Source organism: Ictidomys tridecemlineatus, chromosome 1, assembly GCF_052094955.1.
Source record: "Ictidomys tridecemlineatus isolate mIctTri1 chromosome 1, mIctTri1.hap1, whole genome shotgun sequence".
Classification (NCBI taxonomy): Eukaryota; Metazoa; Chordata; class Mammalia; order Rodentia; family Sciuridae; genus Ictidomys; species Ictidomys tridecemlineatus.
The window spans coordinates 104,303,977-104,329,524 of NC_135477.1; the positions used below are offsets into that span (position 1 = coordinate 104,303,977).

The window sequence follows — 25,548 nt, forward strand, 5'->3', positions numbered from 1 at the left end:
TCAGTGGTAAATAGCTTGCCTAACATATGTAAGGCCCTGGGTTCCATCCTCAGCACCACATTAAATAAATAAATAAATAAATAAAATGAAGATGTTGTTTGCATCTACAACTAATAAATATTTTCAAAAGATATCTTAAAATTGTAATAAACATGTATGAATTAAAATATAAACTATATTGATTTTTAAATGAGTCAACATTATATCTACCTTGTTCTAGTTCATTATGTGTTAGACTTTTCTAATGGAACCCTATTTGGCAGGACCCAGAACTTCAAGCCTACCTACCCTACCCATTTTCTATTACTGAGAATAAAAATTAGGCAAAAACAAGGAGTTATCACTATTTAACTACATGTGCACATGCACACACATAGAGAGAGAGAGAAAAGAGGATACTCTGATTTTAGAAATAGTAAAGTGGATGTTTCACATTGAAACCATGTTACATTACAGAAATTTTGGAATTAGAGTCAGAAATATTATTTATGTACATATGCATCACCATGTACTATCGAATTAACAAATCTATCACAATAAATAAGCAGGTAATGATGTAGCAAAAAATAATAAATGGAAAGGCAAGAATAACATCTGAAAATCACATCTACACCAGATTTCTGGCATTCAAATTATGTATATGCATGAAATATTTTACCATTTATCACATTGCATAGTGTTCCATGTCAGCTAGTCTTCAAAGTGGAATACTGAATTTAAGATCTCAACACCCTTGGTTAATGTGATAATGTATTATATGAGTATCAAATATATAAGTAACTCTAATAGTTCATCCATTAATTTAATTGTAAATACTCTTAGGTCCTATGTGAAAAGTTATTGGTGTACATATCTTTCACATTTAAGAACCAAGAAGAGACATGCCTTTTGAGAGAGTTGTGAGATATATTCATAGCCTGCTGATGACCTTAGTACTTACTTTGAGTCACTGGTCTACATAGCAAAGGAAAAATAAGCATTTCGAAAACTAACCAGAAATCTGATGTATGCAGATGTTGCAAATTATTTGACCTAATAGTTCACACTGTCAATAGCTTAATGAGATACAATCCTTGAGTTTTATTGGTTAAACTGACCTCAGGCCCCTTCTCGAAAAAATGTATTACAGAGTGTAGAAGGGTTTTGAGGGTTAGGGAATGTAGCTTAGTGGTAGAGCATTTGCCTAGCATTCACAAGGTCCTGGGTTTGACTCTAAGTACTGAAAGAGAGAGAAAGACATAGGGGTTGGAGGGAAGGGTTTTGAAGTCATTGAGATAGAACATCTCTTACATCCCCTGCAGCTGGATTAGACAGACTCATAGATTAAATCAATAACTTTTAGAGTCATATTCATCAAATACTAGCTGAAAGAGAACAGGATATTTACCATAATGTTTATTAGAAAATTCTTGTTAGGCAGATGGTGCTCATATATAATCTCAGTGACTTAGGAAGCTGAGGCCGGAGGATCACAAGTTCAAAGCCAGCCTCAGCAACTTAGTGAGGCTCTAAGCATCTTAGACCCTGTCTAAAATTAAAAAAAAATAAAGAAGGCTGCAATATGGCTCAGTGGTTAAAAACCCCTGGGTTCAATCCCTGGTACCAAAAAAAGAAAATTCTTATCTTAAGTCAAAGTGTCCCTCCTATATTACTATAATATCTCCAAGTTTCTTCAGTCTTCAGTCAAAATTATGTTCCATTTCATGTTTTCATGATCAGATTACAACCACCATCATGTGTGTCTGAAAGAATAGAGTCATTATATCTAAGTGAATTCCACTGTCATATATAACTAAAAAGAACCAATAAAAAACTACAATGAAAAGAAGTTTTACTTGAACTATTCTAAAAAGTTTCCATAGGGTATGGTCAGGGGGTGTGGTATAACATGAAATGAAATGACTGGCATTTTGTTATAAAAATGTCTATTATATATACAGTGAAGAATTTAGGTTTTCACAGACACTGAGAACTTTATTAATCTGTAAAACTAATTTTCTGCATGGCACATTTCCAGCCCATTCCTGATTTTTACCAAAATTTAGAGCCAATTTGTATGAGCTCAAAGAAACATATTTTTCCTGCTATTTTGCAGAAGTACAGCTAAAGACATATCCAAACTCATACCAGTCTCATTATAGACAACCATTCACAGCTATTGTTCAAAGTTATCTTTAACATCTTCCAGCCTCTCATGTTCACTCTATAATGAAAAATGAAATCTTTGCTTTCCTTCTCTATACTTTGAATTTCTTTAAATTCAATGGAGAATGGACTCTTCACTTGAACTTTCGCCACATTTGATGTAGCAATAAAACACTCAGTACCCCACCCCCGCCCCCAAAGCTGAGGTCCCCCACTCCCATATTCTTTTAGCAACAAAATGAGAAGGAGTTGTCAGCAGATATGAGTGGAACAAGTTGTTTATACGAGTTCAAAAGAAGAGATACACATAAGCATGGAGCTATCTGAAAACCCAATGCTATGACTAGATCCAGTCTAGAAGAATAGAAAATATATGGCAAACTGCTTCAGTTCCTCCCACCCATGTTTATAGAAGACATATTTGATTCATCACAGCATCCTTTCCAATGTCAGCTCCATGGGAGCAGGGAGTGATTGATTTGTTGTTTGGTTAAATGATTTAGCTCTTTTGTGTGTTGATCTATTCTCAGGACCAGAATAATACCTGACATATCACATAGTAAGCATTCAATACAAATTATTAGATAAATGGAATAAGTGGTTCAGATGCAACTTTAGAATCCTTTGCATTACAACATTCTAGTCAAGCAAGATGAAATCTGTTTGCCATCCTTGGATTCAGAGTTCTTATAGGCTAACCTCATTGTAAAGAGACATGATAAAGAAGCAGTCAATTGTTAGCTCACAAAGTAGGCCCAGTATGTCTTCTGGCTCACATTTACCCCATATTATGGCTGTAGGGATGACCCACTTGGAGGGATACTAAGTTGGTAACTGTAACATTAGTCTTGGTATAAATCCAAACAACACAGCCATGGTCACTGTGTTAGATTCCTAGTGCTGCCATAACAATTATCACTAACTGGGCATACCTTGAGATAAGAGAAATATATACTGTCCTTGTTCTTGAGTCTCACTTTGAAATTATGGTGTTAGCAGTAAAAATGTTCCCTCTGAAGGCTTTAGAAGAGAGTGCTTCCTCATTGTTTCCAGTGTCTGCAGGTTCCAGGTATTCCTTGGCTTCTGGTGGCATAACTCCAACTTCTGCTTCCATGGTCATACAGCCTTCTTTATTGACGGTCTCTGTGTCCAGGTATTCTCCTTTCTCTTAGACAGCTGTCATTGGATTGGGACCCATCCTAATCCAGTATAGCTTCATTTTTAACTTGATTACATCTTTAAAGAGCTTATTTCTAAATAAGTTCTCATTCACTGATATAGAGTTGAAATTAGAACATACATTTTTGAAGTAAAACCACTCCAATCACTGTCCTCGTGGATCATTCAACTGAAGTTAAGGTACAGATGAGTAAATATGAAATTACAATTAGATAATGTGTTTTCATGGCGAAATAAAGAATGTTGTAAGAAAAACTAAAAAGAGCACCTAATCAGATTACTTAAGAGGCTAGAATTATACTCCATAGCAGACAAAAGTCTGACCATAAATCATATTATAGAATGAGAAATAGGATGTAGGCAGGTTGTGCCTGGTGCTATTGTTCCAGAAAGTCAATGATAGCTCAAATTTCCTTGTCTGCCACCGTGGCTCTTCTCATGTCCACAAAATGTCTACTTAAACACCAAACATCAGGTCTGCATCATATACAAGAAGGGAAAGAGGGGGAAAAGACATAGGTGAATGCTGTATGACTTTGTAGACTTCTACTTACAGCTCATAATACTGAGTTTCATTCATAGATTTGGAGAATCTCTACAAGTGAGTATTACTGAGTGGGCAGATGACAGTTTATAAAAAGTTGGCTTTCTCTTAATAGAGCAGAAAGGAAGATATTTTGGTAGATAACTACCAAAGTGCTACATACAGACACTGTCCCAATGAATTTGATGCCAAAACAGAGGCTCAAAAGATGAATGAATCTTCCTGATACAGGAAGAGCTCAGATGAGGACTTCCAGAAAGAAAGTAGAGTTTTTAGGAAGATCTGGAGGTAGAAAAGGTAAAAGATTTTCCATATCGTTGCCCTGCAGTGTGTGAGGTGGGAAGTCATCCTAAGAGACAAAGCTGTGGAAAAGGTAGGGGTCAAACCATGCAAGGCCCTGTAAGCCATGTGTATTGGTCAGGGCTTTCAGGCAAAGTCAGAAACAAACTTTGGCTGTTTTATGCAAACAATGAAAGTGACAAGATGTTCTTGGGCAACTCACAAAATTTCCTAGGAGTAAAAGACCAAAAATGGCTTCTCTGACAAGAACAAGTTATACATTATCATGCAGAACTGTTGCAGTGGACTATACTGCCTCCAGGATAGAGCACTGACCTACTTGTACCGCCTACTGGAAACTAGTGCTACCACCAAAACCTCTCTCTGAGGGCCCAGCAGATCTCCCATCATGGAATTTCCTTGCTGTTCACAGAAGCTTGTGTCACCTCTCAATTCAAAGTCTGCCTCTGAGGGTCTGATGGGGGAAGCCCCTGTCATGAGCCTAAGTTCTGTCCATAAAGAAGCTTGAATGTTTGGCATTTTTCATTTCCAACATTCTCTTACCAAAAACTTCCCCAATCCTAGGAAGAGGCTTCAGAGACTGGGAAACCAGACAGAATAGTAATGAGTAAATCTATTTTGAGGGTAGTGTGCAGGGGACAGGTGGTCAAGGGAGGCTTTTGAATTGGGGTTAAAACAGAAAGGATAGTGCTATGAGTTGAATGTTCCCACAAAACTTGTGTTGAAATTTTATCCCCCTTATAATAAGAGGTGGGACCTTCAAGAGCTGATTAGGTTATCATGAAAGGATTAAACCATTCATGGATTAATAGTTTATGTCTCTTCTATGTGTCCCTGTCCACCACCATATAATGTTCTGTGTCACCCCAGGATTCTTCAGAGTCTCCACCAGAAAGAGGACTCTTGCCACTTTGGACTTTCTAGTCTTCAGAATGGTAAGAAATAATTTCTTGATAAATGACCCAGTCTCAGGCATTCTGTTTAGAGAGATACTAATGGTTTCAAGGTAAAATAAATAAATAAATAAACAAACAAACAAACAAACAAATAAATAAATAAATAAATTCATGGAAAGAAAGTGGATTCTATGAGATATTTCCTGGGATATCCCTGGGGAATGCTTTTAAATTAGGAGATGGTATCAACATTGAGACACAAAAGGAGTTCCTCTTGGCTAGGACCCCCGCCCCCAGACTGCCTTGTGGAATGAGACCAATAATTACAATGTTTCACCTTTCTGTGCTGATTAAAAAAAAAGGGGGGGGGCTGGAATTGTGGCTCAGCGGTAGAGCACTCTCCTAGGATGGGCGGGATCCAGGTTCAATTCTCAGCACCACATAAAAATAAAAGGCATTGTGTTGTGTTCATCTACAAAAAAGTCTCTCTCTCTCTCTCTCTCTCTCTCTCTCTCTCTCTCTCTCTCTTCTCAAATAAAATAAAACTGTTGTTAGGTAAGAAAGAGGGAAAGGCCTTTTCTGTTCTCCTTTCCTTTGTTTGATGCTACTGGGCTCAGAGCAGTAGGCATATCATCCCCACAGTACCCTGCCCTCTGTCTCCGTGTCTAGAGTTAGTCATGCATTTATCTGACCAGTGAAGGTTCTGTCAGGGTGGCCCCACATGCTGTTCTAGGGAGGACTGAAGCACCAGGACGGAGTGAGCTACTGAGCATAAAACCTGAGACCACACCTCCCTATTTCCCTTCTGTGGCAGCATCCTCATCTCGAATTAATCAATGAGGATTTATTACCATGGCACTTTCTTCCCTCTGCACCTGAGGACCTGAAGTCTCTAAATCCCAATGAGATTAAGTCTCAGCTCTGATTTCAGGGAGACCTTTATTATTTTTAAATAATAAAAGTATCTGGATATTGTCTTTTCCATCTTATACCAAATCATGAGAAAATAGCCCGGATATTGACATTTTATCAGCTTTCAGACCCAGCAGGGGACCTTATAAATAGCAAAAATGGGATGCTGGGGAGTAGGATGAATAGTCTGACTGTCCCTGTGTTGCCCAGTTGAGCCCCTGAGGTAAAGGTAGGGTTGGCCTTTCCCCAGTGAGTACACAGATGACTTTGGTGAATTCACTGTACTCATATGTGACAAGCAGGGGACCTGGAAGTCTCATACCCTCCAGTGAAGAGATGTGGATTGGCAAAAATCTGGGGGTGGAATCAAGGCTGCAAAGGGGATTGAAAAGCAATGGACCTGTGGCTTCGACCATGCCTCCAAGAGTACATAGCAGCTCACCTTTTTGAATGGCTAGACTAAATTAGTTGCAGCTCAAGGGTCACCAATACAAGGAAAGAATACAGCAAAGATGCGCGGAGCCAACAGACAGTCCTGGATCTATGACTCCAATTGTCCTATAGGGTCTCCAGTTGTGATGGGACAGTTTCCCTTTCCCAGGGCTCTGTCAGTCCCTTTTGGGCAGGAAAAGGAGTCACTCAAAAAGAGATCACTTAGGCCCTAATTTATTAACTATTGTACCTTAATGGACCATTTATAATAGAAGTAATTAAAATGCTAGTGTCTGCTGGTGGGGACTTTAAAAGTAAATCACTTCAACTATAGGAAAAAAAGAAGCTACTATTTTGGGTACATATTTGGAGTTAGGAGGTTAGGGTGAGTAAATTTAAAATGAAACTGTCTTATTAAAATTTATTTTTATTGATTTTTTTCATATCTAGGGCTCTCTGAGTATTTTCAGATGGCACCAAATTAATTTTTTCCTATGTTTATGCTTATTTTCATGACTAAACACATTTATATGGAAACGTCAAGAAAAGTCATATGTACTTTTCAACAATGTTCAGTTTCTTGACCAGCCCCTTCTTAATGCTTATCCTGAAATGAGAGTCATATGAATATCCCTTGAGACAGTTTTTGCTCTTGGCAAAGTGTAATAGCTTCCAGTAAAAAGGAAGATAATCATGAAACCTGAGACCTTTGTCTCTCTTATTTTTTTCAAACAGACACCACACACACACACACACACACACACACACACACACACACACACACACACGTGCGCACACACACACACGCACACACACTCTTAATACATCCTCCTACATATACACTTCATAGTTAAGTGTTAACTCAGTATGAGCTGACAACTCTTGTCATACTGTAGCAGGAAGCACTTTTAACAGAAGTCATGATGTGAATGTCTTTTAAAAAGTCTATTCCCAGGGACTTTTTAATCAAAAGTTCTCAGCTAAACATCATTTCTCTATTTTATTCAGAGTTGCTGATATAGTAACTAATGGAAAATCAATGTGCCAAAACTCCACAGCCTTAGCAAACTCAGAAGACTACATTTTGTTTCATAAGGCCTAAAGAAGAACCAAGTCTGCTGATAATTTATAGGACTTCCTTGAACTAGGTATGATGCTTCCTTTGCCAGTTTAATGAGATTTCATCAGGATATATATATATATATATATATATATATATATATATATATATATATATAGAGAGAGAGAGAGAGAGAGAGAGAGAGAGAGAGAGAGAGATGGGTAGAGAAAAATAGAGATAAATATAGAAATACATGTGCACACACACAATTTGAGGGTCTCTGCACTCTCCTGTGTGTGGCCTTTCCATTTCTTCTTTTTTATTTTCCTAATTGATCCATCAACCTAGGTTAACTAGTGCCTTTGTTAAGCTTTCTTAACAAAATCATTACTTCTTTGGCTAATTCAGCAAGTGCTTTCACAATTTTTTTCAGAGTTATTATCATCAATTACTCTTAACAATAGTCACCATTATATTTTGACCCATAGGGTGTCAATATCTAGTGCTCTTAGGTCACAGACACTGGCTTGGCTACTTTAAGAGATTTTATCACAAAAATTTGCATGTCTTTCTAGTCAACATTATCCCATCATTTCTTTTGCAGGTGGAGAAAATTCATTTTCTCCCACCAATTTGTCTAAATTATTCAGGTTACAAGTGCCAGGTTGTAGCATATAATCAAGGGTTCTAAAATGAGGATCAAGGGAATCAGAGGGGATCAGAGGGTGGGAGGGTAAAGAGGCTTGCTGATTTTCCTCATCAAGCAAACATTGGTAAGGAGACCCTACAGATACAGAGGCTGGGAGATGATAACTAGGCTAGAAGGCAGGGACATAAAAATTGCTAACACGCAGAGATACAAGCCAAATGTTCAAATAACCATTTTCATGTTCCTGACTTACACTGCTGATTTAAGCATTTTTTTAAAGCAAAGATATATAAGTATATTTTCCAGATAATTGATTACTTGAGGCAGATCTCTTGCTCTTCTTCTTAATAGAATTGAGTCATTAACAGTTTTTAAAAGTTCACTAACTTTATGATTTACAATCTGCTTTGTCAAAACTTAGCATTAATACCCTCAATGACTTCATCTCTAAATAAATGAGTGTATTGTCTATTTTAAGAAAGTTCTTAAATAATAGTATTTGGAAGTAATAAAAGTATTAATTTAATTCTTGCTCTGAAAATAAGAGAATAAAGAAGTAAGTACATTTAATGCTTCTTTTACCTAACATCAGATTCATGTATCTTAAGTATTCTATGTCAATTGAAATGATGCACATTTGGTTCAAAATGCACATATGAAAAAATTACAGGCGTTAGATGCAAAGTGAAAATTGTCATTTTATTTGTTTCCTGTTGTCTTGTCTCAGTCCATTCTTGGTTTTCTGTGCCATCATGTTTCTGGAAGGGAAGGTCAGAGGCCTTACTGTTGGTCAGGTAAAGCTTCCTACCTTTTTGCTTCTAGTTGCTTAAGAGTTTTGCTGTTTTCCTGTTAATTATTTGACTATGGTCATAAATGGTGACCAATATATCTATATACAGTCTTTAATAAATCACATTAAGATGGATTAACATAAAGTAAAAAGAATGTTCTATTCAACATCATAATGTCTTTATCAGCATTTATCCCATGAAAGGTACTCACTGGGTACTACTGTATGCCATGAGCCTGAAAGGTGACAAGGATGTACAGGAAGGCTCTGCTCCCTCTATAAACAACAAAATGTATTCTAATGTTGGAGTTCAAAACTCAGGTTGGCCACCAAATAATACATGATCATTAACTAGTCTTGTACAATATGCAGGAAAATGACTTTTTCCAAGATTGCTGAATTAATCAATTGAACACATAAAGTAGTCATGAGAAGTGAAATAAGGTGCTAATTGGGGGGTAATTAAAGAGTCAGAATAGTAAAAATCAAAGCAGTACGATGTGAACATAGGAGGAGCCATATAAAGCAGGACAAGGGCTGACAAAGCCCAACCCAGGTCTGTGGGTCACCTAGGAGGAGATGTCATCTAGAAGCAGTTTTCTGGCATCTTCCTAGAGTGTTCTCTTCCAAGGTGATGTGAAGACTTGTTTCTAAAGTCCACTGAAAACTGAGATCATTTTTGGCAGAAGGACTCATAATACTGGGAGTTTGATTATCCTTTTTGTTAAGTTAATGAACAATTGATTTATCAACAATTGTTCAACAGAGTTCTTTAAAAGTGGAGATTTGGGGAGAATGCTGCTGTGAAGCTAGCCCTTGAAGAGTATTTAGTTACTTTAAATTAGGTAGTGAGTAGCTGTATTATGGAGGGAATGAATTCCACTAAATTCATTTGTTGAAATTTCAGCCTCAATGCAACAGTATTGAGAGGTGGAACCCTTAAGAGGGATTAGGTCTTGAATGCTCTACCCTCATGAATGGATTAATGCCAATATTGTGGGTTTGGGTTCTTCATAAAAGGATTTTCTCTATCTCTTCATCTCTGTCTCTGTCTCTCTGTCTCTCTGTCTCTCTCTCTCTCTCTCTCTCTCTCTCTCTCTCTCTCTCTTTCTCTCTCTCTTTCATGCTCTTTTGCTCCTCTGCTTTCTGCTATGGAAAGGCATAGCAAGAAGACCCTAATGTTGGACTTCTTAGCCTCCAGAACTGTGAAAAATAAATTTATTTTCTTTATAACTTACCCAGTCTGTGTAATTTTGTTATAGCAGTGCAAATCCAATTGTGACAGAAAACTGATACTGAAAAGTGGATCTGCACTATAGCAAATACCTGAAAATGTGGAAGTAGCTTTGGAATGGGGTGATACAGAGAAGCTGGAAGAATAGAGGAGGAGAGAATAAGTTTGGATTGCAGTGAAAGGAGAATTAAGGATAATTCTGATAAGGTCTCAAAAGAACTGTAGGGAAAGTCTGAAATCTTTTAGAGTTTACTTGAGACATTTTGATGAGATCTCAGATGGAACTGAGGAGTAACATATTGGAAACTGTAGTGAAGGCCTTCCTCGTTATTCAGTTGCAAAGAACTTGGTGTCATTTTGTCCATGTCCTAGAACTTTGTGGAAAGGCAGAACTTAAGGGTGATATACTAGTACATTTTGCAGAAGGAATGCCTAAGCACCAAAGCATTCAGTGTGCTGCATGGTTCTGTTAGCCCCTGATAGTAAAAATGAGAGAAGAAATAAATGATTTAAAGATGGCATTTATAATTAAAAGGGAAGCAGGATGGGAAAATTTGAAAATTTACAGCCTGGCCATACAAACAGTGAAAAGGGTATCTCTGGGAGGGCAAATAAGGGTATAACTAGGCAACCATTTGCTAAAGAGATTAGTACAGATGGAAAGGAGCCAGGTTCTATTTATCCCAACAATGAAAGAATGACCCTGATGGCATTTCAGAGACTTTTGAGATAAGCTAGGACCTTGAAGGTAAGTTTCCAGAGAGTGCCAGAGTGGGGCCTCAGCATTCTCTACCCTGAGTGCGCCAAATCTCTGCTCCTTGCATTCTGGTGAAATATACCAGCTGCTTCAGTCTTGAATTAAGTGGACTCAGGTGTGTTAAGATATCATGCTGCCACTCAGGAGGGCAAAAGCTATACATATGGTGCTAATTCTGCACAGTCACAGAATACAAGAGTTATGGGGCCATGTTAGTCTCCACCTAAATACCAAGGATGAAATTTAAGGATGACACAGGCAGCCTAGGAACCCAGGCAAAGACTTGTCACAGGAACAGAGCCACTTCAGAGAGCCCCCTCTGGGTCAATGCTGGAGGAGGGACATGGGTGTGGGACAGGTCCTCAGACACCAGACCTATAGGACCACCAGCTTGCAACCCAACCTGGGAAAGATGTAGACATGAGATTTCAACCAAAAAGAGCTGCTGAGTGGATTTAGCCCAGCAAACCCATAGTGGTTGGGCTGCCTATGGCCTTGGGAGCCCAACCCCCACCCCAGTGTGTCCAGGATGTGGGATATGGAGTTAAAGAAGATGATTCTGGTGTCTTAAGATTTTAATATTGTTTTCCTTGGTGGGTTATGGACTTAGTTGGGGCCATTTAACCTTTTCGTCTTTCTTGTTCTTCCTTTTTTAATGAGAATGTCTATATTATGCTTGTCCCACCATTGTGTTTTGAAAGTAGATAACTGGTTAAATTTCACATGCTAGCAGCTGGAAGGAAGTTTGCCTCGGGATGAATCATGCATTGAATCTCACATCTGATTTAGCTGAGATTCTGGACTTTGGATGTTTTGAGTTATGTAGGAAAAAGTTAAGATATCCAGGGCTGCTAGGATGAAATGGGTGAATCTTGCACATCAGAAAGACATAGATTTGGGATCCAAGGATGACTTCTATTTTGAATGTGTCACCCAAGGTTCATATGATAGAAACTTAATTACCAATGCAACAGTATTGAGAGGTGGGACTTTCCGAGGTGACTATGTCATGAATGTATTAATGCCATCATTATGGGAGTAAGTAAATAATCTCAGGAGTAGATTAATTTTTTTCTTTTTAAGTGTTTTTATTAGTGCATTATAGTTATGCATAACAGTGGGGTCCATTCGGGCATAATCATACATGCATGGAATATAATTTACTCCATTTTAGTTCCCAGTACTTCCTCTTTCCCTCCCCTTCTCCCTCCCCCAATCCCCTTTCTCTACTTTATTGGTCTTCATTCTATTTATCTATTGTTTTTATTTGTGCTTTGTAAATAGATAGATAGATAGATATAGATATAGATATATAGATAAAGATGGAATTCATTGTGGTATATTCAAATATGAATATAATATAGTTTGATCAATTTCATTCTGCACTTCCTCCCTTTTCCTGTTTCTCCTCCTTCATTTACCTAAATCCCTTTCCTCTACTCCATGGAACTCCCTTCTATTTTCATGGGATTCCTCCATGCCTTTCCCCCATTTATTTTGCTCTAGTTTCTGCATATGAGAGAAAACATTTGACCCTTGACCTTCTGAGTCTGCCTTATTTCACCTAGCACAATATTCTCCAGTTCCATCTATTTAGCAGAAAATACCATGATTTCCATTCTTCTTTATGGCTGAGTAAAATGTCATTGTGTATTTATACCACATTTTCTTAATCTATTCATCTGTTGATGGGCACCTGGGCTGGTCCCATAACTTGACTATTGTGAATTGCACTGTTAGAAACACTGATGTGCCTGTGGGGGTTCTTGACGAAAGAACTGAGTTTGTGTCTACCTGGCATCTTCTCACCATGCTCCCACCTTCTACCATGGGATGATGAAGCAAGAAGTCCCTTGTCATTTATCAGCACCTACATATTGAACTTTCCAGTCTTCAAAAGTGTGGCAAATTTCTTATAAATTTCCCAGTCTCTTCTGTTATGCAATACAAAATGAACTAAGACAAACTACCACTTGCCATATACCTTAAAGGGTAGACAAACCCCTTTATGGTTTGCAGGAATGCAGAAATATCCTGAGGTAAAATTAGGTCATGAAACCTGTAACCTAGTCAATACACCCTAGTTTGAATGGATTGACTGGGTGTTAACTGTAGGCAGGTGAGGCATGGCTGGAGGAGGTGGGTCACTGGGGGTTTCACCTGGAAGGGTGCATCTTTCCTATGGCCCCTTCCCAAGCCTTCCCTCACTTTGTGCGCTCTCTCTCTCTCTCTCTCTCTCTCTCTCTCTCTCTCTCTCTCTCTCTCTCTCTCTCTCTCTCTCTCTCCTTCTTTGCTATCACAAGGGGAGCAGCTTCTGTCTGCCATGCCCTTCTACCATGATGTGCTGCCTCACTTTGGGTCCAGAAAAATGGAGTTGGCCATCTATGAACTGAGACCTCTGAAACCATGAACCCCAAATAAACTTTTCCTCCTCCAAGTTGTTCTTGTCATGTATTTTAACCACCCTGATGTAAAAGTTGACTAAAACATTCTCATAGTCTACAGAGGGAAGGGGAATACTAAATTTTAAGAAGTGAAACACAGATGAGGACTAAAGGAAGAGCAATTGTGTACCAGGCAAAGCAGGATGGCAAGAGCACTTCAGGAATATGCCCTCCTCCAAGTCAAGAGAAGAGAGAATTTCAGAAGAATTGTGGGCCGAGGAGGTTCTAGGTTTATTAAGAGAAGTGGCTGCAGAAGTTAAAAGTGACAAAAACAACTAGGTGGTTTAAAGTCATGTTATAGCCTTTCATTTTCATCTTGAGATTTGGGAAGACATTAACGCTTTTAATGAGACAAATTGAGGGAATTTGCAGTAACTATGGTTATGGTTGAGAAGGGAGCATGGGTTTTAGTGAAGGAAAGCAGGTGTTAGAACAATTAGGAAACTGTTGGGGGAGCCCAGGTAGGGAAAGTGGTGGCCTAAACTCTGATGGTGAAATGGAAATGCAAAGAAAAAATTAAACACAAAAGTTAAGTATAGAGGAGTAAAGATTGCATCCTAGTAACCCTGTTTCAAATCATTATGGATAAGGAACATAGGGAAAATATGTTTGGATGATTGGGGTTGAGATAACAAGAATGAATTCAATCTGGGCACATTAACTTTCTAATGCTTGCAATATATCCAAGCGGACTTGTTTTGTAGGCTGTTGTATTAATGAGTCTGGCACTCCAGTGAATAGGCTGCACTGGAGACAGAGAAATGGAAATTATTGATATTTAACAGGAATTGAAGTTGTGGGGAGGAGAATAAAATTACCCAGAGAAAATGACGGAATAGTTTAGGTATGAATTCTAAGAACTATAACCTTGAAGAAAGAAGCAGAGGAGAAGGAGTCTATAAAGGAGACAAGGAGGAATGGTTAAGAGGTAGGAGGGAAGCCATGTATTGTGGTCCCACAGTGACCTTTTGAAAGCAGCTTCAGTGAAATTGAACAAGCCTAAGCCAAATGAGAGAATAGATTAGCGAGGAGGATGGTGAACAAGAGGAGAGAGAGGAAATAACTCAAGTATTTGGGGCATGAAGAGGAAGAAGGAATTCAAGCAGTAGTTCAGTGGTTAGAGGGGGGCCCCCGAGAATAGACCTCAACCACTACTCAAAGAACAAGATGGTCACGGAAGCTGCAGTCACTGGAGCTAATGGATGCCTTTCATGGTCTTCTCAGGAGGAAGGTTACAGCTAAATTGGCATGTAAAGAGAGAGGCTGTCAATCAGACATAAAGGAATGTAAGCAGGAGAGGCAGCACGGGATGTCAGGGTCAGTCTCACCCTTTTTCTAGGCAGAATAAGACAAGCACAGTTTTAATTCTCTCACTCTCTCCTCCCCCACCCTCTCCTTTCCTTTCTCTTCCCCTCTTATGAACTTCAGAAAGACATGAGTCTAGTAGAAAAGCCATTTCTCAGGAGAAGGACACAGTAGCTGTCACTAACCACAGCCCTGTGTATACACAGTCTTGATGTCCAGGCCATATTTGTTACATCCAGCACAACTTCTGCTTTTGCTTACTAAATCACACTGAAGGCAAATCCACAAGACAACAAGTAGTCAAACGATATAGTTCTAAGAGCCTTTTTCTTTCATATCCCTTAAGAGCAGTTTGAGAATATTTTCTGGCATTTCAAATAAATATGTTAATATCTAATTTGTAACCCAAGAAAACTAATTTAAAAATGTGTTATTGCCCTTCCACTTAGTCTAAGAGACAGGTTGAGCTGAGTCATCTATGAAGCTGCTCAGTAAGAAGCAGATGTATCATAAGTGAAAGTGTTTGTATTCATTTACAAAGCAGCAATATTGCAGCCTAGTCATAGCCATAACACTTCATGAACAGACTTTAACATTCTTTCTCCCTTAGAACAAAGTATATTTTCTGAAATTTTTGTAAGATATTTGGTTTCAAAAATGGACTCAGGAAATTTTGTCCTCTGGAGAATATATGAAAAAGTAAATAAGTTTAAAAAAATGCTTTTGAAACGTTGATTGAAGACATATATTTTCTGGAAGAGACAGAAAGGATATAAGTTGGAGGCATTAAATGACTAATGATGAGACTCTATTGGTTAAAACTCTCCTAGTCACATCTGAAGGGGAAGTAATGAAATATTATACCAATAAAATGTAATAATTACAGTCACTGTGGATCTACAAAACATTATTAAATATCCCTTGACAACTTAGAAAAAACTCCAAGTAATTATCAAGTCTCATTTTAAATTAAACCCTGGCCTTCTTGGTGCCCCACGTCACTCTTATGCAGGCATTGCAATGAGGGAGACTTATAATGCCTTTGTGTAAATTGCTGCAGAGTTAGTTGGCTGGCCACCCTTATGATATAATCTTTTTCCACAGCAATTTAATTAAAACAGTGAAAGATCTGACCTTTGCTGGAGATTTTCTTATCCATAGCACTAAAAATAGCCCCTGGAAGCAATCTATCAATATGATCTTTCAAATACAATCCTGCTGGTACTGGAGAAGAAGAGAAAGGAAATGAGACACAACAGAATTCACAAAGGTTGGCACAGGCTAGCACATGATTAGTTGTCATGAAAGCAGAGTTGCAAGTTTGTTTACAAGGAGGGCATGAAATAAATTTAAGCCACCTAATTACATCAAGCAATGAACCCAAGTCCCCTATCTAGTGGCCAGCATATAATAAGGGTTTAATCAAAGAGGATTGTCTCCTACTCACCCCCCCCCCACTTCCAGAAATTAGCCTTGTGTCTCTTGGTTTGGAAAGCACTTAGAAGCTTTAATGACTTGATTTATAGATATCCCTGGGAGGTTTCCCTATCCCCACATTCCCATAAATCTATGCAATCTGTGGCAAAGATTTTGGTGAAGAAAAAGCCCCTCTTTATTGATGATACTGGGAGTTCAGTACCCACTTTGTTCTAATAATTGATGTGTTCCTGTCTGGTCGTACGGATAAATGTCATTTATCTTCACAGCTATTAGGAGAGAGGAAATTTCCTCCTTTTCATGGTGTGAATGTGGGCGTCCAATCTGAACTACAATCTGATGAATACAAAATGTTAAGTACTAAAGAGAAGTAGGGCATAGCTCAAAAAGATGTGGAGATCATGATGGGGAAGAAGTCCTGATAATCATGTTTATCATTCAGTAGGGAACGGATTAAAGTCCCATATTTGAGGTCAGATAGAGGTAGGGTCAACTCTTTCACTATTTCTTAATAAATACACAAATCACATCTGTCTTCACTTATAAAATGAGGATATTATAATTGATTTTATAAACTTGTCAAGATTAAAAAATGAGTTCAGTATATCATCTGGCACTTATGTGTTGTCTGATAAGTAGAAGCTGTTATCATTAGAAAGATTTAAAGAAATAGAACAAATAACTGTGGGTCAAGTTAAGAAGCTCTGAATTCCCCTAATAAAATAGAAACAAGTTAGATTCTACTGACCAAATTCATTATTGATTGACTGAGTTAAATAAAAGACTGAGTTAACAGTAGTTGGTTCACTAAGCTGCCATTAATTTCAAATTTACTTTAATTAATTCACAGCTGGTACCCTATATCAACTGTGCATGTGGAAAATTGAGATGAACCTAAGGTACGAGCAAAGGCTAAAAGAAGCCTTATTTTTAATACAGAGGGATCTTCAAAATCTTTAACAACCAGTGGAGAATAACCAATTATCCAATAAGAATGGATGCTGACCAAGGAGAAGTAAAGCAGTAGAGAAGCAGGGCAGAATCAGCATTAGGCTTCACTTCTCACGATGCCTAACATCACACCTGTGCTGTATTCCCTCTACATCATATGCCTCTTGGCCACCTGTATGAAACTCATACTAGGCTTTATTTTAGGAATATTCAAGTCTTACTAAAAATTAATTTAAGGTGCTACATCTATTTTCCTGAGCTCCAAGTTTCAGAACCTAGGACAGCACCTGAATAACCCCATTGCTTAGTAAGTCAGTAGGTAAGATTGTGTGATTTTGAGGACACCTGCAAGTCTTTTTTACATTTCCACGACTCTACCGTTCTGAAAGAACTGAATTTCTCTAATCCAATTCTTCTCTTATGTTCCAGATTACCATCACCAGTGACTGGGCTCACCATCAGGACTGTTAAGTTTCCCCAACACACTCTGTCACTCTCAGTTACACCTGCAGCCCAGCTTTCATATGAATGGATCAGAATTGTCAGAAAATTGAAAGCTAAAACAACTCAAGTGTGATGAAACACATATACCTTGCCCTTCTACATCTGTTTTTAAATTAAATATGAACTTTAATAATTGCCCTCAGCAGAGGCATCTGGAAGATGTGTTGATACTAGATGGAAGCAGACAACAGATGGGTTAGTCAATCTGGAACAGATGGTAAATTTATATTAATTAATTATAAGCCTGGACTTTTCCATCATTCATGATTCTTAGTGTCTATGGATGAGTTTACCATTTTAGGCTTATTTCAGTTTTCTAAATTCTTTCTAAACTCTTTGGTTTTAGGAAGAATAAAGGAGAATTTTTCCTTTTGATCAGAGAATATCTTGAATCCCCAATATACTGTGGAGTTGACAAACTCTGATATGATCACGATATGATGGTAGAGCTGGAGACTCATCATTGTTATCACCTCACATCTAGAATTTTGCTATTCCTGCCCTACCAATGCTACCTATGCTACACACAGTCCTCTTTTCTCATTCCATAGTGTTAATGAAAATACCTGTGGGAACTGCAAACAAAGAACAATAGCCAAATAAAGTAAACTACACTTTATTAATGCTTACACATATATCCAATATTTAAATGTAGAGCTGTCTAGAAGGCAAAGGTTGAAATAAACAAATTAGAGTTAAGTCCTCATCAGGACTTCCACGATGTCTTTGATTGACTTCTTGTGAGAGGTGCATGGGGCAGAGAAATTAGGAGAAGAAAAAGGCAGTTATGTGGTTCTTTGGAGCAATTCTACCTCATGTTAAAAAAAATGGTCACAGAGTCACTGAGAATAGAGCATGGGTCTACTTAGGTTCATGGATCAAAAGATGAGACTTGGACTGATGAGCACTTTTCAGCATGCAGTGTCAACACAAAAACTCACAAGTTGATGTTGCCCAAGTTGGCCAATTAGATTATCAATATCTCTTTCTTGAAGTGTGGAAAGAAAAGATAAGTGCATATGGGGAGTGACGTCCAGGGTTATAGAAAATAAGTACCATCTTCATAATCCGTACTCAACTTCCTAATGCTGTATTCCTGCAATTTTATTATGTTTGTTAAAATTAAGAAAGTGAGACCAAAAGTAAAAAAATTGATCAGATAATTTATTTGAAGCCCTAAAGAAGAGAGTCCATTGGTATCACACATACGATTACAGGGAGAGAGAGGAGAAGAGCAGTTCAAATGGGATTATTGAAGAAAATAATTTTGTGTCTTAAGCTAGCCTTAGAAGTCAGAAAAGATATTGCTAAATCTTCTTGGTTTGTTCTTATAAGTTGCTTAGTTTCTTTGTTGTCCACCCAAAGTGTGGTGAACAATCAGTAAGCTTTTCCATGGAAAAAGGGAGAGGGTTAAGAGAGACTATATCTTCTTCAGTTCCACCTCAGTCAAAAGTTCTACTTTCTAGATTTAAAATAGGTCACTTAAGACTGGTAAGAAGCATCCTCATCATGAACTATTTATCTTACCAATTACTAAGAAAATACCAGAGCATACTGCAACTGAAAGTCAAGATCTCCTTTTGCTCTCTCAGATTTTGCTGTATTTTCCCCTCTGATCTGACCTAGAGACAACTGCAGAAGTTAGATGGATGGTTCTTTGGATCACATCAGAATGTCTCTGAGCTTCAATAGAAATGAAAATAAATAAAACTTCCATTAAAAAGTTAAACAATGAGAACAGAGTAGACTGGGTCAGAGATATGAAAAACTACCCTAAAAACCAACAATGTGTCCCAAAATTAAGAGAGAGACAACTAAAGAAACTTCCACACAAAAGTGGGCAGGGGCTAGAGCAGGAGGAGGTGTATTCGAGTTTAGGGTCCTACAGTAGCAATATGGTCCAGATACACAGTCCTAGCAGGGGAGGAATCTATGCCTCTGATAAAAAGGTAGCCAGACCTGAACCTCCAAACTCATAGATCAGAGTTCTGAGAGCCCACTTCAGACTTAGGCATACTACAGTACTAGTATCTAGTTATTTTTGCCTTAAGAAGCATGGTCAAACCATGTATAAACCTAAACAACTAGAATTTTTCAAATGGAATTCATCAGAGCCCTAGGGTTCCATATCATTTATCTCCTGGGCTGCCTCAGGGAGTGCCAAGAAGATGAGCAAGCAGCCAGTTTCCCTTCAACCGGTTTCCTTACTCCACTCCATCACCATTGCTAATAGTAGTTCCCTTTATCTGTATATTTCCTGGAGTTCTATGTAGTATTGCCTTGGGGACAGTCTGCCACTTTAAAAATGTGCAAAAACTCATCCATAGAGCCTTCTCCTTGGAGTCTTCTCTATGGGCTCCAAGTGGTCACTGGACACCTCCTCTGAGAGGTCTCTAGGCATTTTATCATATCAATGACATGAACCTCTAAGAGAGATTCTGTAAGGAAAGATAGGCACAAGGCCGAATAGATATTAACTGAAGAGTGGGCATGCTGTGCAGAAGGAAGAGGTCTTTAACTTCTTGACCCTCTCCACCTAAGACCTATTAGCAAATCTCAGTTAAGATATCCTCTTCAGGATAATATATGAGAGTACTTTTCCCTGTAATAACAATTGGGGATCATCATGGTAGTCTACAGTAAGGGTCAGAGATGCTAAATATCTTATAAAACATGAGACAGTTCTGCATGAGATTTCTCTGTGATTGACAATGGCTCCCCCTGCCAACATCCTGGCACTAATAAACTATCCACCAGAATGCCAAAGTCATACTTGTTTACTATACAGCTATGATTATTCGGAAACAGTAAAGTCATGGGCATATTCCTGAGATTTTTCCTAAAGGTATATATATCTGAAATGAATATAAATGACTATTAAGACTATTAATTACTAATTCCTCATTCCATATTTTCTGAACATTGTTTAGAGGCCTATGTGAATCTGCCAACAAGTTTTCCATTCCCTGCATTAGTTATAATGTTATTATAAATTAACATATTAGCCATCTTTTGGGGGTGTTTTTGGTGTTATTTTCTCATGAGCTTGGGTTACAGTGAGTTGATCTGTGTGAGAGATATATTCTCAGACATAAACTCAATCACAACAAAAGACTCCTACACTGAGGATAAAGGAAACCGTCCAAGTTTAAGCCACTGTAAGAGGCTTGATAGTCTGATGGCCATTTCTTGTAACATTCCTGCCTTAATTTGAACTCAGACAAAAGAAAATTGAAAATTTGATTCTGGAGTGTGACTTTTGAAAGCATGTGAATAAAACTCAATTTATGTTTCTTCCATTGCTGTAAATTGGGGTGACATCAGGAAATAGCACTAAACATCATGTTAAGCAGAAAGTCGGGGCATATAACATTACATATTAGCAACAAACAATGCAAACACTCCTGTGTGAGATTTTTCTCTAGGATTCCATTAACCCTTAATAACCTCCTTTTCCTTTTATGTAACTTTACTCATGGAAATTTTATACAATATTACTAACTCATAAAATTTTAATACTATTGGACACAAGGATAAATAAACATTTACTGTAATTATTAAGCAACTTTATGCTTTATAACAGAACCAAGTGGGTGAGGAAGAAACAATTCCTTAGAGAAATAGATTTATTTGCTAATTTAGTGTGTTATGGAGAATCTAACATAGAGTTGAAGTGAATATAAAAGATCTAGAGGATATGAATTCCTTTTCCTGAGAATTCAGTGTTTTGTAAGAAGTAGAACTTATTTGTTTTTTTTTCTGAATAGTAAGAAATTATTGCCAGCATTTAATGATATCCAGGATTTTTTAAAGCATCAGCTAATATATTGGGTATTTGTATAACATATATTAATGAAGCATCCCCATTTTTAAATTTCTGTTGCATCCTATGATATATTTCTAATGTGAAAAAAAGGCAAGACCCCAAATTACTAACAGCCTAATAATAACTGTCATTTTTGAATGCTGGGTGTACACAAAACATTTTACCAGATGCTTTACAAACTGCAGTATGCTTTGTGAGATGCATTTTTTTTCAGTACACAGAAATCTCCAGATTATTTTTGTCTAGATGAAGGCAACAAGTCACTTAGAGAAGATCTCCTCCATTGTGGAATAACTGATTTCTGGTGTTTCATAAATGCACAGGAAGTAATTTTTGACCATGTTTTGGAGGAAGCATGTATCAGAACTTTCTGTGATTGACAATGGCTTCCCCCCTCCAACATCCTAGCACTAGGAAAGCTTAATAATCATTTAAAGATAAATTGCATTTCTTTTTTATATATAACTTTATTTTATTTATTTATTTTTATGTGGTTCTGAGGATTGAACCCAGTGCCTCACCCATGCTAAGCAAGCACTCTACCACTGAGCAGCAGCCCCAGCCCCAGCCCCAGATAAATTGCATTTCTTTCTGAAGAAATAAGAATGAGACCCCAATCATTCCCTTTTGAGATTCAACTCTATCAGAACTTATAAAATGAATGAAAGTAGCACAGACAGAGGATTTTAGATAGTGATAAACATCAAGAACTCCAAAAGGCAACTTGGGTTTAAGGAAGTGGGACATACGTTGAAGAATCAGATTCTTCTTTACAAACCATCAGATTCTTCTTTACAAAGATGGCAGCATCTGATGTTTCATCCTATGAATGAAACATCAGATGCTGCCATCTTTGTAAAGACTTGACCTCAAAAGAACAAGACTGTTCTCAGCAACTGGATTCAGAAAACTCCTAGAAAACCCTGTTAGTTCATCTGGTATATGCTCAGTTATTCAAAGCTGTTTAGATCCATTCCGTAACAAAATAACAAAACAAAAGACTTTGAGAGGATTATTACAAAATATCGTCTTGCCTTTGCTCTTGCAGATCTAGGTTTCAACAGATGCTCAATGGCACAATTATTTCTGTTCTGCTTAAACTAGTTTGAGGCAAACTAGAAAGTAACTGGGGAATAATTTGGGTGAAACTCTTCTGAAGTTCAAGAAGACTCTTATAGGTAAAGCAACTCATAATGGAAGCAGGGTAACCATTTACAAAGGTGCACATTTGGCAGCTCATAAACAAAGACAGTACATCCTCATTGATTATGAAGAAAATGGTACTATTAGTGGGCAATTCATTGTATTCCAAAATTATATATTATACGCGTGTGTGCGTGCACACAAACACACACACACACACTACACAATTCCACATCGAAGAGAGGACAGAGGTCCCAGAGGACCAAGTGTTAGGGCAATGTAGTCATGGCTGGTGTGGTTGTCAAATATACATTTCAGTTTGCATGCTTTCTTTCTCCCTTCCTGTCCGGTCTATGCTTGGTGATTATTCCTATCTAAGATCCTTAGTCTGTCCAGATTAAAAAAATATCACTAAACCATATATTTGACCTGTGCACTTTTATTTATGTAACTAATGCTCGAATACAATGATTCACTTTTTCACACTTTGGAAAGCTCTTTGGGAAGGGATCTTCAAGATAACCACATACTCTTCTTTGAGGGAGACTTTGACACTCTTAAATCTTGATTAATGAAGTTGCAGGAAAGTCTTGTTCCATAGGAAAAAAATAAAGAGACCTGTGGAGAGTAGTAATTGCTTAAGTGGGTCATGAGTCCATTTCATTACTTCTAATTATATTTCATTTTTATTATTCCCTCTAACTTTGTATATGCTTTTTAATTTTCCACAATAAGACTTTCTTTTCTAAAAATCAATGAGATAGAAAACCTGATTTGTATCCAAGTAAGTAAGCCTCTGCTGTCTATTTTTGCTCTATTCATATGTTAGTCCATAGGAATACTGCCATCAAAGATTTTTACTCACAGGAAAAGCTCTCCTCCTGGTCACTTGAATATATGGAAAGTTCTTTTTTTATGTGTTCTGTTTTTTGATCTCCTTAGAAATAAAGATGTTCACTATTTCCTCTTGATCAAGACTCCTGCCGGCCAATTACATTCTCTTCTACCCTCATGTCATTGTCTAATGAATGACTGAAGAATGAAAATAAATTTCAATGGAAAACACATAAGAAAGAAGATAAAACTAAAGAATATAAGCTCAGAAGAGAGACTAGATGTCAGGCTAATGAGAGGCCCCATGCCAGATCAACAGAAAAGGAAATGATTAATTACAGGAGTGTAGCAATAGAGATGCCCCCAGGCGTTTCAGTGAAGTTGCATGACGCAGGCTACAGTTCAAAATAGCAGAACAATTGATTTGAGAGTGAGGAAAACACTTTTAAAAATTTGTATGTCACATACAGATGGCCCTATTTTTACAAAAACAATCATCAAGAGATGCTTTAAAAGATCAATGTATCAAAGCTACAGATAACAGCTACGCATGATTTTATTTTCTATATACCAAAATGTTCTTTCTAAATTAGAGAGTAGAAACAGTGCTATTCAAAGCTGATTTATTTTTAAAACCATTGAGAAAATAGTTGCCTTAGGAAGTTACATCTCCCCATGTGTAAAAATTCCTAAATCTGATTAAATTTTTACTTTGAAATTACCATATTTATGTGCCATTTTCACTTCTCTTCAAGGTTGAACTTTTGTCAGTTTTCTCCCTCTTTAGCTTAAAAGTACTGAGCCCTCCTAGGTAGGGAGTAAAGTGTAGTTTTCCTTTGTCCTGCAGTCTAGTTCTACCAGCCACCTTGCCTCTTTACCAGAGAGGATTAGGGGAAATGTGCTCATTTCATCACTAGCTGAACTGTAACTGCCAGTTGGATATGGGGTAAGCTGTAAAAATAAACTCTCAAATGCAGCCTTGTCCCTTGGAGATTGTAAACCTATATGTACTTCCATCAACCCAAGCAGCATATTTCCCAGACTGGAAACATGGCAGGAAGGGGATTTAATGATGTTATACAGGAAGCAGCAGCAGCAGCAACAGCAGGAAAGTATTTATATTTTGTTTTTGTTTGGAATGAGGAAATGCATTGAAATTAAACAACAAAAGACTTAAAATACAAAATATACATTATTCTCCTCTTCATCAATATCTGAACTTCTTTTAATCACTCATATCATAGAGGTTGAACATAGAGAGGGACTAGAAGAGTAAGTCCAAACAAACAAAGATAAACCATAGTCCAGATAACAAGAAAGTAGTTTAAGGTTTTTTAAAGGATATTGAGTTATCTTGTATCAGTATAGTACAAGGCTAATAGTAACTTGCAATAGGTAGTTTTCAGGATGTATTAAGGACTCTTCTTTATCCATAACTTGAAAACATGTCTTGAATTTAAAATGAAATATGAACTATCACATGAGCTCAGGCTGAGATTTATTTATTTTTTTTTTCTGTAACTAATAGTAAAAATCCTGACATAAGAATGCAGTGGTAAGGAGTAAGTGAAACAGCAAGGAGAAGAGAATCAAATCAAAAACAATCTTCTTAATCATATCTACTAACTCTTTTTTAACCAGTTCCCTAGTATGAAAGAATTGGGTAAAATTAGTATCAAGAGGAACTCTGTTTATGGATATTTCACTTCTCTTTGTGTAAATGTTTTAACTATATAATAAAATGATTATAATGATTTCAACCTATAGTGAGCGCTCACACCCACTTTGTATTTGTGTTGTATGTAGAGGGATGCTTGTCAACAATTGGCATAAACACCACCTGGATCTGGATGTACTTGCTGCAAAACTCACATCAATAACCTAGGCTTTTCCCACCTCCCTGCTCCCCAGCAGACTCACCTTCAAGTGTGCCCCCTATAGTCACAGGATTGTGGTTTCAGTCTGTGTACACAATTACCCCCGCTCCCAACAAATTGCAGCTCAAGACTAGGCCTACACCTGGTAGATTTTCATTACTGGAGGTTTGGTAAAAAAAAAAAAAAAACAACTAATAGCCAGTTTCTCCTCAGGTAGTCTTTTCCTCAGGGAAATTTTTTTTGGAGACCCTCATCATTATACAAAATACATATATGATGGTGTGAGGGGGAAGAAAAAAAAAGAGAGAGAAATGTGTCACAGTAGATTG

General features: G+C 37.5%; 1 long non-coding RNA gene across 1 annotated transcript; it reads left to right on the plus strand.

Annotated features, from left to right (window-relative positions):
- The first annotated feature begins 4,953 nt into the window (after nucleotides 1-4,953).
- Nucleotides 4,954-25,102, plus strand: LOC144376767 (uncharacterized). The gene is made up of 2 exons (XR_013437207.1): nucleotides 4,954-5,103; nucleotides 17,465-25,102. It is a non-coding gene; the product is annotated as an uncharacterized LOC144376767 (long non-coding RNA).
- Nucleotides 25,103-25,548: the final 446 nt, after the last annotated feature.